The sequence below is a fragment of the Mesoplodon bidens genome (assembly GCF_964165515.1).
Source record: "Mesoplodon bidens genome assembly, contig: HAP1_SCAFFOLD_407, whole genome shotgun sequence".
In the NCBI taxonomy this organism is placed as follows: domain Eukaryota; kingdom Metazoa; phylum Chordata; class Mammalia; order Artiodactyla; family Ziphiidae; genus Mesoplodon; species Mesoplodon bidens.
Genome location: NW_027671994.1, coordinates 216770 through 230197, shown reverse-complemented (window position 1 = coordinate 230197; position 13428 = coordinate 216770). Strand labels below are relative to the sequence as shown.

Sequence of the window (13428 nt, the reverse complement as noted above, 5' to 3'; positions counted from 1 at the left end):
ATTGGCTCCTTTTGGGCTAAAGAAGGTAAGAAGTTCTAATTACCCCTGGATTATTCCAGAGTGGGTGGAAAAGCTTGATCAAAGAGATATTGGGAGAGATCTCGAAAAGCTAGCAGTGAGCAAAGATTCATTGAATTTCTTTTTAAGAATCTACAGAATAAAATAGTTCATTTGTTGTGACAAAAACAAGAGCCTGTGGTATTTGAAATCCCAGAGCAAATTGGACTTTCTAAGAAAATAGGGAACTGGGCATATGAGAAAAAGTTTACGTACCCAGAAGTCCTATAGTTAGGTTATAGAAATTGGCCTTGCTTCCTTGTTAGCGCACGAGAATACTGACAGCCTTGTGCCTCGCTTGGGGAAAAGTATGGAATTCATCCTTTGAGTGTTTAAATGTATAAGTAATTGGCACTAAGCTGAAGGCAGTCCAAAATGTTTGATTCAAATGAAAGCATAATTTAAGTTAGTAGAAATGTACTCAGGGTCCTAATGAATGAATCTACTGACCCAATCCCTTTTGGTATCCTAGCCTTTGTTTCTCTTGAGATTGCCAACAATACCTGAAGAATAGGCTGGATTTTAGGTTGATGCATTTTATTTTGAATTGTGTGTGTTGATTTTTATATATCTATATAGATGTAGATATATAGTTATAGATATAATTTCAAACTTAAAGAAAAGTTGCAAGATTAGTACAAAGAACTCTTGTATGTGCTTTACCTAGATTCACCAATTATTAATATTTAGCTTTATTTGCTTTGGCATTCACTGTCTTTTCCATATATACATGTTTTTTTCTCCTGAACCCCTTAAGGGTAAGGACACATTTTGCCCTTTTCCCTGGAAATAGTGATTACTTCCTAAGCGAAACAACATTTTCTTACCAAACCACAGCACAGTGGTCTAAGTCAGAAATTTAACATTGATACTGTTGACTGATCTACCATGCATATTCAAATTTTGCCAGTTATTCCAGTAACATCCTTAATGGCTAAATTTTTCAGGCCAGGAACCAGTCTACAATCATGCATTGCACTTAGTTCTCATGTCACTTTGGTCTAAGTATGAAATAATTCTTCAGCCTCTTTGTTCCTCATATTGTGAGAGTTTGTGACGAGTATAGGCTGGTTGTTGTGTAGAATGATCCTGATTCTGGGTTTGTCCTGTTTCCTCATGGTTCTTTCATGTTCTGTGCTTTGGATGGGGTTCCACAGAGGTGACGGTGTGTCTCTCTGTGCATCCTTACAGGAGCCCCTTGATGGTCATCTGTCTCATTAGCATCTTGGTTAAGGTGGTGCCCCCGCACTTTCTCCACTGTGAAGTTATTATTTGTCCCTTTGTAGTTAATAAGTAATTTATGGAGAGATATTTTGAGACTCAAAGTATTCTGTTCTTCATCAAACTTTTGAATTACATACTGGTTCACAGAACCAGTAATTCAGGTGGATTTATTTGATGAAGAAGGTGAAGTGATTCTTAATGCTTATTTTCCACTAGTAGTTTTACAAGCCACTCTTCTCTCTCCCAAAGGAAAAAAAATGCTAAAATATAAGCAGTGGAGCTGTGCAGAACAGTTCATTGACAAAAGGCAACCATTGGAGGATATGTATTCCAGGAGCTCTGAGAGTAACAAACATATTTTGAGAATGTGAACAGTATGAGCAAGTGTGCTTTCTGGTGAATCAGGGAAGGAGGAAAAGAATCCCCTGATCAGGCTATGGGGACCGACTTGCAGACTTTTCCTTCCCTGACTAGTCAAGGTTGTTTATTTCTCAGTAGTTGTAGAAGTACAGCCCTTTGGCCACACAGACCTTTAATCTAAGAACCAGATCATGAACCACATAGCCTGATTATGCTTTAAAAGATGTGATATTTATAATAACCTGAAGTTAAAGTTGCTTCTAATGACTCTAGCCCAGCAGAATAGCCCCCAAGAGAAAAGTAAAATCTTGGCTTCCATCTAGCCAGGTGAAAAGCTGTAGGCATCCCGAGAAATGAAACTTGAAGTTGAAATGTAAGAAATGTAGGAAGTCACAGGTCATTCTGGGGGAAAAAATTAATGATCTTATCCAGCAGAGTAAAAAGCGGCTAGAGGCTGAATCATTCTTTCCTGTTCCCTTCCCCCAATTTAAAACCATAGGTTCTTTAGGTTGAAAGTCCAGGATTTGAAGCAGAAATCTTTAGGAGTTCTTAGGAAATGACAGGTGAGCAGGTTAGTAACCTCAGGTAGGAACAATTCTGCTGTAAAACACACCGGGGCAAATACTCCTGAATTTCTGATGAATTTAAATCTTGGGCAGTCTAACATATTTTCTAAAGAACTATGTTCAAATTAAGGCTCCAGCTGATGTTACCCAGTCACCTCCCCCATTAAACCATCTCCAGTTCTCCCAATGGCATATTGTTCAAGATATGGTGTCTTCCATGAGCAAGGTTCTTGTGGATACAGGGACAAGATATATCAGTTAGGATTTTGTTGGTCACAATACATAGAAACCTTGGTCCCAACTGGCTAAAGCAAAAAAAAGAAAAGAAAAAAATTATTGGTTGATGTAACTGAACAGTCCAAACACAAGGGCCAGCCCAGATCTGGTTTACTCGAGAGGCCCATGTTGTGTATCCTTTGGAGCCACCTTTCTGGGACTCTGCGTCTTTGTCCTCCTTTGTGTCATGCTTCATGATAACCACATTGGTGACATTGCCTCTTCAGAACGGGTCTGTAGCTCTGCTTTCCTCGCCAGAGTGTCCAGCCTCACTCTGCTTGGGCTGCCTTAGATCAGGTTCTCATTCCTGTGCCAATGAGTAGGACCTGGAGGAAGGGACATGCTAACTGGCTGGAATACAACAGGACCCATCTTTGGAGCTGGGTAGGTGGCCAGTCCCACGTAAACCATATAGAAGCCTGTGCAGTTTGCCAAATAAGTTCTGCTTTTTGTTGCCCTTATGGAGTTTACAGCTTCATCAGGGAGGCAGACAAACAAATAAGCAAATGGATACAAGCTATGAAGTGAAAGAACAGAGCTCTGAGAATAAATGTCAGGGAGACACGGTCCAGACGGCGAAATGGGAAGTGACATTTGAGTTGAGATCTGAATGGTTGCGCAGGAGTTAATCAAGAAAAGAGGTTAGGGAGAGACAAAAGCCACGTGAGCATTTGGGGGAACCTTTATCACTTTACTTTCTCTTTGGAGAGTTGGTGTGTGATGCTCAAAATATTGAACAACTAGTATGGTACCCTAAAGAGGGCCAAATTACAAGTGGCCAAAGGAGGATGACTCCAGGAAAGCACCACCTTGCCGTAGGTGGCCACAGATGAGTGGCCCACTGCTGGGGTCTGAGGCCCACAGGGCTAGGGCTGGGGCAGAGACTGTTAACCAACTAGGATGGAAGTAGTAGATAAGTATATAAATAACTGGTATGGCAGCAGAGGCGTGTACCTGGTGGATTTCAAGCCTGAGTGTACCCCCTTTTTTCTGGGCCTCTTTCCACTGTTTACTGACCACCAAACCTCCCCATGCGATAGTCAGTAAATGTTGACTAAACATATAGATGACTATATTGGTAGCGTGGGAAAATTATCTACATTCATGCTTGATTGATATTGATAGAAGATTTCGCCCCAGAGCAAATTAGCAAATGCTTCCCTAGATTCCGCAGAGCATCTCAGACATTGATTTTCAACTAGAGGCTTCTGGGATTTGAATCAGCATCTGCCTGAGGTTTGCAAGTTGAGGGGAATCTCAGCCTGGAGACACATGTTGATTCCACGTAAAGGGTTGGAAGCCCGCACGGAGTAATAAACTTATAGTTGTGTTCTTTTTGAACCATTTAATACTTATTGACTTAATGGGCATGTTAAAAAAAATCATGAGATGAAGCATTAACATCTTGATTCCTGTCTTTTCTTGAAGGGGGAGAAAATTTGGGCCTGCGTTGCAGCATGGAGGTTTGTCTGCAGCCAGTAGAGGCTGCCTCTTTAGATGGTGGGCTCTAATTTGCCTTTCTTCCACCTTTCTCACTTTTTTCATATTTGTGACGTACTTGCCCTTGGGTACCAGGTCTGAAAATAGCAAGATTTCAGCTTTCTATTAGAAAACCATCGCGAGGTCAAAAGAGTACGATGATCCTTGGCATCACCCTTCTGGCCTTTTCCACTGTTTTAACCCCAGCAGCAGGAGCATAAACTTTCCAGCTGTGTGAGCCAGAGCAATCCCCAAACCAGCTGAAGTTAGTCTGTTAGCTTTGTGCAGCCTGAAAGCTTTACATAATCATTGCCAGTCATACCTTCTGGTCACTTCCCTTTAGTGTACAGTTTCCACCTCCAAGTTCTTCTCTTACACCCTGAGAGGCTGGCCCAGAACCAACCTAGGAGCCTCCACTTGGGTGAGTAATTGTCATTAGCCTCCCTTGAGTCTCTTAAGCATCTCTCCTGTTGAGGGCTGAAGTCTAGTTCTATACGATTTCAAGTAAAAACTCCCATCCACAAGTCACTGATCCATTCATCCAACCTTACCTAGTTAGTTAGCAAAATGGGGAATCGTATTGACAAGATCATTATCCTTAAGCGATTTGGAGCCTAGTAGGGAAATTAAAATGTCAACATGCAATTGTCATACTCTGGAACAAGTGCCTATCAGGTAGGGTTGCAGATAAAAATACAGGACACCCGGTTAAACTTGCATGGTTTATTTGTTAAATCTGATACCCCTACCACCGGGGAAAGTCTTGGGTGCAAGGGAACACAGGTGAGGAGGACCAGGGACGTCTTCCTAGAAGTACTGCCATTGAGGCCAACATGAGAGGGCTTAAGTCAGAAGAGGTGCAGGATAGGGGAGGGCTCTGTGAAGACAGCGAATAGCACGTGTGAAGGCCCTGACTTGAGAGCCGCCCCAGGAAATTCAGGGGCCTGAGGTTCAGGATGTGGGAGTGTGGAGGATGGAAGCGTATGTCAGGGGAGGAGAGACTGGAGATGTGATGAAGTCCTGCCATGGAATGTGGACTGGATCCTAAGCACAACGGGCCAGCCATTGTAGGACTCGAAGCAGCAGAGTGACGTAGGATAGGCATTTGAGAAAAATCCTTCTGGCTGGAGTGTAGTGACTGATTAGAAGAGGGAGTCTGGAGACAGGAGAAGGCAGAGCGGTGCTTGCTGCAGTAACGATAGTGAGTGATGGCGGAGGCTGTGAGGAAGAGAGAGGAATGGATGAGCTCCTGAGAGGATGGATGGGTAGATGTTGGAGATGAGGGAAGAGAAAGGTCGCGCATGAAGATGGTTCCACTCAGTGGCACAGGAGAGGTAGGGAGAAGTGGGTACTGCGCTGCCATTGGCCTGTTTGCCTCAGACCAGCTCCCTGTCTTTCCACTGCTCTGCTCCGTGTCACAGGGCTGATCCTGCAAACCCCATCGCCCAGATTTCCTCGCCAACTCTTTTCCAGGTAGGTTCAGCCAGTGGAAAACATTGGCCAGAGGTTGGAGGGCAGGGGGATGGGAGAAGCCAACGTATTTTTCCCTCGCCCTCCACTCTCTCTTTGGGCAGCTGCAGCAGGGTTGGTGGCCGCTTTGCTCTGAGTGGCTGCCCCAGGCACTTCACAGTGCTTAGTATGATAATCTCGAGGTCCATCCACGACATTGCTGCAAATAGCATTATTTCATTCTTTTTATGGCTGAATAATATTCCATTGTATATATGTACCATATCTTCTTTATCCATTCATCCATCAGTGAACATTTAGGTAGCTTCCCCATCTTGGCTATTGTAAATAGTGCTGCAATGAACATTAGGGTGCATGTATCTTTTCTTTCTTTCTCTCTTTCTTTTTCTTTCTTTCTCTCTTTCTTTCTTTCTTTTTTTTTTTGTCGCACGGCATGTGGGATCTTAGTTCCCTGGCCAGAGATGGAACCCATGCTCCCTGCACTGGAAGCACGGAGTCTTAACCACTGGACCACCAGGGAAATCCCAGGGGTGTACGTATATTTTTGAATTAGAGTTTTTTCCGGATCTATGCCCAGGAGTGGAATTGCGGGACCCTATGGCAGCTGTATCTGTTGTCTGCACGTCTCACATCAACCACCTGCACTCCAATCCTTGCTCTCAACGTCATCTTTGGGGAACCCAACCTGCGACAGGGACCTTGACAAGAAGAAATGGCTCAGGGAAAAGCTACCTGCACAGGGAGGAGATAGAGGCCATCGACCCTGGGGTGCGGCGGGGAGAGTGGGCACAGAGATTTGTCATTTCACCCCCGATACTCAGCCCTCCTGGCTGCCCCACTCTAGGTCACCTCGTGATACAGAGATGACCTGGTTAGAGTCCCTGCCTGTGCAGGAATCTAGGGGCACCAGCGGGTCTGAATAATATCAGTGCAGGGTCTCCCCCACAGCACTGGGGTTATTTGGGGCGGGTCATCCTCTGCTGGGGGCCTCTTCTGGGCACTGTGTGGGGTTCAGCAGCATCCCTGGCCCCACCCATTTGATTCCAGGGGCCCCTCCCACCCAGTTGTGACCACCACAGATTTTCCCCAGACATGACCAAAGAACTGGGTGAGGCGGGGGCAGGATGGCCCTGGGTGAGGACAGCTGTGTTGAAGCAACCAGCCTGTCCCAGGGCAAGGTCTGCCCCAATCCCGTCAGAGCCTGCATTTAGAACTGCCCCTTCCCTTTCCCAGCTCCCCTGCCCTGCAGTGGTCTCCGAGACATCATCCCTATGTAATAAATCACACCTTCTCAGTTTACTGTCCCCAGCACCTAGAAGAGTGTCTGATGTGTAGTAGATGCTTCATAAATACTTGCTGAATAAAGGAGTTGAATAAAGGGATGAGTGGATGAATGAATGAAGGTTACAATGGAAGGAGGGGCGAGATTCCCTTTCTGGCTCTCGGGGGTTGGGAGATCAAGTGAGAGATCCGTCCTAAATAGGCTGACCAGCCTTCTGGGGTTCCCCGGGAATGAGGGTTTCCCCACAGTTCCAGCGCTCAAACCTGAGCGGTCCTGGGCAAACTGCAGGCGGGTGTTGGTCACCCTATGTAAACACAGTAACAATTCCAACTGCAATAGCAATGGCCAAGGACCTCTAGGGTCTTATTGACCAGGCAGAGTTCTTTACCTGGCGGGGAAAGTGGCACAGGAGGGAGGGAGGAGTCTAAGGAAGAACATCCCACACGACAACGTGTGCCAATGGCCCTGGGCCCAAGGTCACACCTGACCAGGGCTTGCTTTTATTTTTTCTAATTTACTTTTTCCCACATGGATATGCAATTGTCCTAATGCCATTTATTGAAAACTCCTTAATTTCCCCACTTTCTGTCATATCAAGTTCTCATATATCTGTTTCTGGACCTTTATTCTATACCATAGAGCTATATGTCCCATCCTAGCACCACTAGGGCTGTTTCATCACTATAACTTTATTTTTTATTCATTTATTTTTTTGGCCGTGCTGTGCGGCATGTGGGATTTTATTTCCCTGCCCAGGGATCAAAACTGCGCCCCCTGCAGTGGAAACTCGGAGTCTTAATCGCTGGACCTCCAGGGAAGTCCCCAGGGCTTGCTTTGACATCCATCGAATGGTGGTGGGTGGACACAGGGAGCAGCTGTCTGTGAGCCATCCTGTGTAGAAATGCAGGGTGGAGGGCAGGCCAGCTGGAGCGGGAGGGGAAGAGGCGGAGGAGGGGGGGAGGGAGGGCGGGCGAGAGACAGAGAGTTTCCGGAGACAACAGCTCTGGCCCTGTCCTAGGGCATGAAAGCTGAGCTCCTAGTGCCAGGAGTCTTGGAGCCGCAGCCTGTGAGCCAGGGTGACTGGCTCTCCTCCCTGGTGTGTGTGTGTGGGGGGTGGCTCTAGGCTTCTCAGGCTGGGAATGGGGTGCACGGAGCAGGGACGGAGTAGGGACCCTTCTCTCTGGGACCTCGCGGGCCATCCTTAGCTCACAAAGCTGAGCCACTCCTGGCGCTAAGGGTGGGGGTCTTATCCTCCCTGTCCCCTGGACTGCACCCTCTCACACACAACTTCCCCGTGTGTGCTCCCAGCAGCCAAGAGAATCTGTTTTTAAAAGATTTGGGGGAGGGGGGTAAACATACAAACAAGAGCAGAATGGATACTTTTTCAGAATGGGAATGGCTCTGTGTAACCCCACCCCCGGGGTAACCACAGTCCTGACCTCTAACACCCTTGACGAGTCAGCCTTGGTCTGGGCTTGCAGACCCACGGAAGCTTCCTCATCCCCTCCTTCAGACCCAGTCTCTCCCTCGGCGTCTTTGTGAGAAGCACCCGGGGAAGTGGGACTGCTAGGCTGTACTGCTGCTAGAACTCCACCTGGGCTCCACCAGGCTCCAGCCCCCCGCGCTGTGCACCTCTCTGACCCTGAGGCACCTCAACTGGTAGGAGCGGCATCACCTTCCCTCCCGGGACTTGTGACACTTAAGGCAGACACCGAAAAGACAAGTGTTTGGCTCCCTGGCTGGCAAAGGGCAGGTGCTCAATTGTCATAAGTGTCCGTATCAGTAAGGGTTCTCCAGACAAACAGAATCCATAGGGTTTATGTGTGTATATATACACACACACGTACATATGTACATGCATACAAAAATATACAGCTGTGTATATAGGCAGTATGCATACAGACATATACACATATAGTATATACAATACACACACATATACACACATAAAATGCACAGTTTGTATATATACAGTATGTATACACACATATACACATATACAATACACACATACATATACACTATACATACACACATAAAATGCATAGTTTATATATATACAGTATGTACACATACGTATAACATGCAATAGACACCTAGGTACATGTATATCATACATATATACACACATACAAAGATATTTAGGTGTGTGTATATATATAGTATGCATACATATATAATATATGCAATACATACACGTACATATAGACACACATATACACCTACATATAAAAGCATGTAGCATAAAAATATATATGTACTGTATATATAAATTCATCATATATATACATATATATATAAGATATATACACATACATATACACAACGTATACACACACATACACACCTATATGTACATATGTGCATGTAAATACACATATAAATACATACACAAGTGTGTCTATATATAGTATATACATATATACATATAATACCTATACAACGTATACACATACAGGTATACAACATATATACACACCTATATATAAATATACACTGTATACATACATACATACAGTGTACCTATACTGTATATATACACACACCCATATATCAATATATGGGTGTGTGTATATATACAGCATGTTCACATTTATAATATGTATACTATATATATACACATACATACATGCATACAATATATACACACACATATAGGCTTGTAAGTATACTGTATATAGTACTTACACATATACTACAAACGCACGCACATATAAACGTGTATACATATATAATATGTAGACACACATATACAAATTAATAGGCTTGTGTATATTCAGTATTTTTACATATATAGTTTTGTTTTAAGGAGTTGACTCGTGACCGTGAGGCAGGCAAGTCAGGGCAGGACTCTGGGCTGGAGACACAGGGAAGAGCTGATGTCCCAAGGCCATTGGAGGAACAGTTCCCTCTTTCTAGGGAACCTCATTTTTCTCTCCAGTCCTTCAACTGATGGACGAGGCCCACCCACGCCACGGCACTGACAATCTCCTTTACGCAAAATGGACCAATTTCAGTGTTAATCTCTTCCGAAAAATACCTTCCTGGCCACATCTGGAATAATGTTTGTGGTTGCCGGGGCCCCACGCAGTGCGCACGTGAGATTAACCATCCCCGTGGCGATGATGACACTTTATTTTCTCCCTTGACCATTGTCACTACTATTCCAATTAAAATGGCAGTGCCATGAGGGCAGGGCATTTCCTTTTTTGCCAGTACTGAGCGTCCGTGGTCTGGTGCCTAGCATAGGCTACATACACGGCATTTTTGTGAACAGAAGCCGGGATGCCGGCTGTCATATTTAATGAGGAATTATAGTCTTCTTATTGGGGGGGAGGGGTGTGTGTGTGTGTGTGTGTCACGGTACGTCAAGGGCGGGAGTCGAACCCGCCACCCCAGGCACCGAGGGCTCTCCTCGGGTCCCCACTTCGGGCCGGTGGGGGTGGCCGGGGTCAGCCGAAGACGTGCGTGCGTGCGTCGTGAGAGCGGGCGAGTCCACGGGGTGGGCCGCGCGTGCCGTGAGTGGTTCGCCCCGGCCCCCGGCTCACTGTGCTCGCCTCACGCCGGCCCGAGTTCGCAGCAGCGCTGGAGGCCCCAGGCCTGTGACCACAAAGAGGGAACCGGGGGCCGGACGGGAGCGCGGCGGCGGCGGCGGCTGAGGCCCAGGCCAGGCGCCCTCCCCTCAGCCGCCCGCCTGCCCGTGTGCCCCGCCCCCGCCGGCGGCGCCGCGCCCCTCCCCCAAGCGCCAGACTAGCACGGTGCGGGGGCCGCGCGCGAAGACATGGGGGAGAAGCTGGAGCTGAGGCTGGAGTCGCTCGTGGGGGCCGAGCCCGCCGTCTGCCTGTGGCCGCTGCAGGTCTACGTAAGTGCCACCCGTCCCCTCCTCCCGGACCCCCGCCCCTCTTCCCCCACGGCGCGCGCTGAGCCCACCGAGAAACGGAGCGACTCGAGTCGCCAGACCTTCTTTGGAGCCCCCCTTTCCCCCGCGCCGTGGTTCTCCGCGGCCGTTTCCAGCCCCCGCGCGCAGGGTGGGCAGAGGGGAGCCGGCGCCGGCCGGGGGCGCAGACTCGGCCGCGGGGACCCCGCGCTTCCGAGGGGCGCCCGAGCCGGTCTGCGGTTGGCTCTGCAGGGCTGGGGACCCCGGTCCCCCCGGGCCTGGACTGCCGGCGGGCTTGCCCTTCTGTACTTTAGGATCTGACATGTAGGGATTCTGTTTCCTGGTAGTTTATTCTTAGCGCTGTCAACGTGCTTAGGTTTTTTTTTTATTTTTGAGGGCACCCTTTCCTCCCTCTCTCCAGTTTTTTGTGTTTCTGTTTTGTTTTGTTTTAGTTAGGCATTTTGTCCCTCTGATCTTGAGTGGGTGGGCTGGCAGGACACTTGGAGAGGAGGCGTTCCGTCCCCTGATCTTGAGTGGCCTTTGGAAAATGACACGCCAAAGGGAAATTTACACAGAAGTCCGGTGATTCCAGAAATGCAGGGTGTCCGGCCAGGTGGGCGCCCGGCCTCTCGTCCCCTGTGGCGGCGTGGTGTGCGTGTACCTTGTCTCAGGGTTTACGCTTGGGCCCCGCAGCCCACCTTCCGGAGGGAAAGCGCAGCGGGCGCCTTGGGCCGGCGCCTTTGGGGCGCCCTTTCGTGCGCTCAGCTTGCGGGGGACCGGCCTCCAGGCGACCCGGCGGGGAAGCCCGCGCGACCCGCCCCTCGCGCGGGCTCCGTGTGTGTCAGTTTTGTGGAAACTGTGTCGCGACCGGGGTCGGGGTTGGGACGCTGGGACCGCCTGGGAGCCGATGTTGACTCCGAGGCCCGGTTCTCCGCAGTTATCTGAGGTCCGAGGGTTTCCAGCCCTCCACCGCGCACTGGCGCTTTCTATTTTTGCCCTTCCTGTGCCTGGAGGCGTGGCTGAGCCTGGGCTCTGGCTTTTCCGGTTGGGTAACTCCGGGTGTCCCGGGTGGGCGACCTGAGCAGCAGTGGGCCGGGCGGGGAGACATGCCAGGGGAGGGAAACTGAAAGTGGGGAGAACCTTCAGAACTCCAGCTGATCCACTTGCCTCGCCTCCCCGCCCTTCTTACTGCACTTGTCATGCACGGGATGGCTGGCCGGCGCATTTTTCAAAATGTAATAATTTGTGTGTCCTTAGTAGCCGTGAAGCATAGTTCACTTGTAGTGCACAGTTGTAGGAGTTTTGATCGCCATCAGGCGGCAGAGCGATCCTGTCATCCCATTTGCTGCCCTTTGGCGCCAGGGTGCCTCTAGCCTCTTGGCCACTAATCTCCTCTCTGTCCCTAAGGTTTTGGCTTTTCCAGAAAGTCAGATAAACGGAACAACAGCATGTAGCTTTTTGATTCTGGCTGCGTTGGCTCAGCAAAACCTATGCGAGATTCCTCCCGGGTTTGTTTTGTTGTTGTTGTTGTTTTAAATATTTATTTAGTTAGTTATTTACTTGGCTGTGCTGGGTCTTAGTTGCGGCACATGGGCTCTTCATTACCGCGTGCAGTATGTTTTAGTTGCGGCGTGGGGGATCTAGTTCCCTGAGCAGGGATGGACCCCGGGCCCCCTGCATTGGGAGCGTGGAGTCTTAATCACTGGACCACCAGGGAAGTCCGTCATCCCTGTTGTTGCGGGTATGAGAAGCCACTCCTTTTTCTGGCTGTGTTGTATTCCATTTTCCGTTTGTCCATTCGCCTGCGGGTGGCAGGACTTGTGGGATGTTTCCACTTTTGAGGGGATCGGGAATAAAGCTGCTGTAAACATCCCAGGGCAGTTTTCCATGTGAACTTGGGTTTTTACGTCACTTGAGAAAATACTCAGGAGTGGGACTGGGGTCTGTGCTAAGTGTATGTTTAACAACCCTCCTGCATCTTAGAAATGGATATTTTTGAATATTGGAAGAGTTGAGAAATCCACTGTGACCCAGCACCCAGGCACTTGAAACGAAGTTGGAAGTTCATCTGGAGATGGTCACGTTGTCCCCGTCACTGTCTTTTATTCGAGGCAGAGCAAGGCCACAGATGTGTAACCCTTGTAAGGAAGGCCTCGTGTGTCCAGGCCCTGGCAGGACCTGGCTTTCTAGTGGTGGGCGGTTCTGCAGTGGAGAGCGTCTTTCCCTTGCTGGCCGGACCTCGCTTGGCAGGGTGCGGGGTGTGCTGCCTGAATGGCCGGGCGCTCTTTCTGCCGGTCAGCAGCCGTTCCTGGTGTGTCTGTCCTACTACCAGGCAGGCGGTCAGGGGCCCTAGTGAAGTGCTCAGTGAGCCGCAGCCTTCCTAAAGTTTGCGCGTAATGTCTGCTACCCTCCCATTTCCCTGCTGAGGAATTTTGCTCTCTCATGGGAGGTGAGGGGGCAGTGCTTTATAAGAGTTCATGTTTTGTGATGACTCGATGCTGAGTACATTAAGAAAATGGGCTCCTTCCAGAAGCTTAACTTCTCAGAAGGTCAGATTACGCATGTGACTGCACGTTTGAAATGAGTGAGCTTGTTTGTTCATTGATTCATTCATTCTGCAGGCACCTCCTGGGTATTTACAGTGAGTGTTCCAGGGGGCGTGGAGGACAGTAGACAGTATTCTTCTTTCTTTTGATTTTTGAATTTTACTTTATTTTTTTATACAGCATGTTCTTATTAGTCATCAATTTTATACACATCAGTGTATACATGTCAATCCGACTCGCCCAGCTCAGCACACCACCATCCCCACCCCGCCGCGGCTTTCCTCCCTTGGT

General features: G+C 48.5%; 1 pseudogene across 1 annotated transcript in view; it reads left to right on the top strand.

Annotated features, from left to right (window-relative positions):
• The first annotated feature begins 13106 nt into the window (after positions 1-13106).
• The window catches only part of LOC308610727 (3-hydroxyisobutyrate dehydrogenase, mitochondrial-like), a 28903-nt pseudogene continuing 28581 nt past the window's right edge, over positions 13107-13428 (top strand). The window contains exon 1 of the transcript in view: positions 13107-13140. The product of the transcript in view is annotated as a 3-hydroxyisobutyrate dehydrogenase, mitochondrial-like (transcript). The remainder of the gene's footprint in view (positions 13141-13428) is intronic.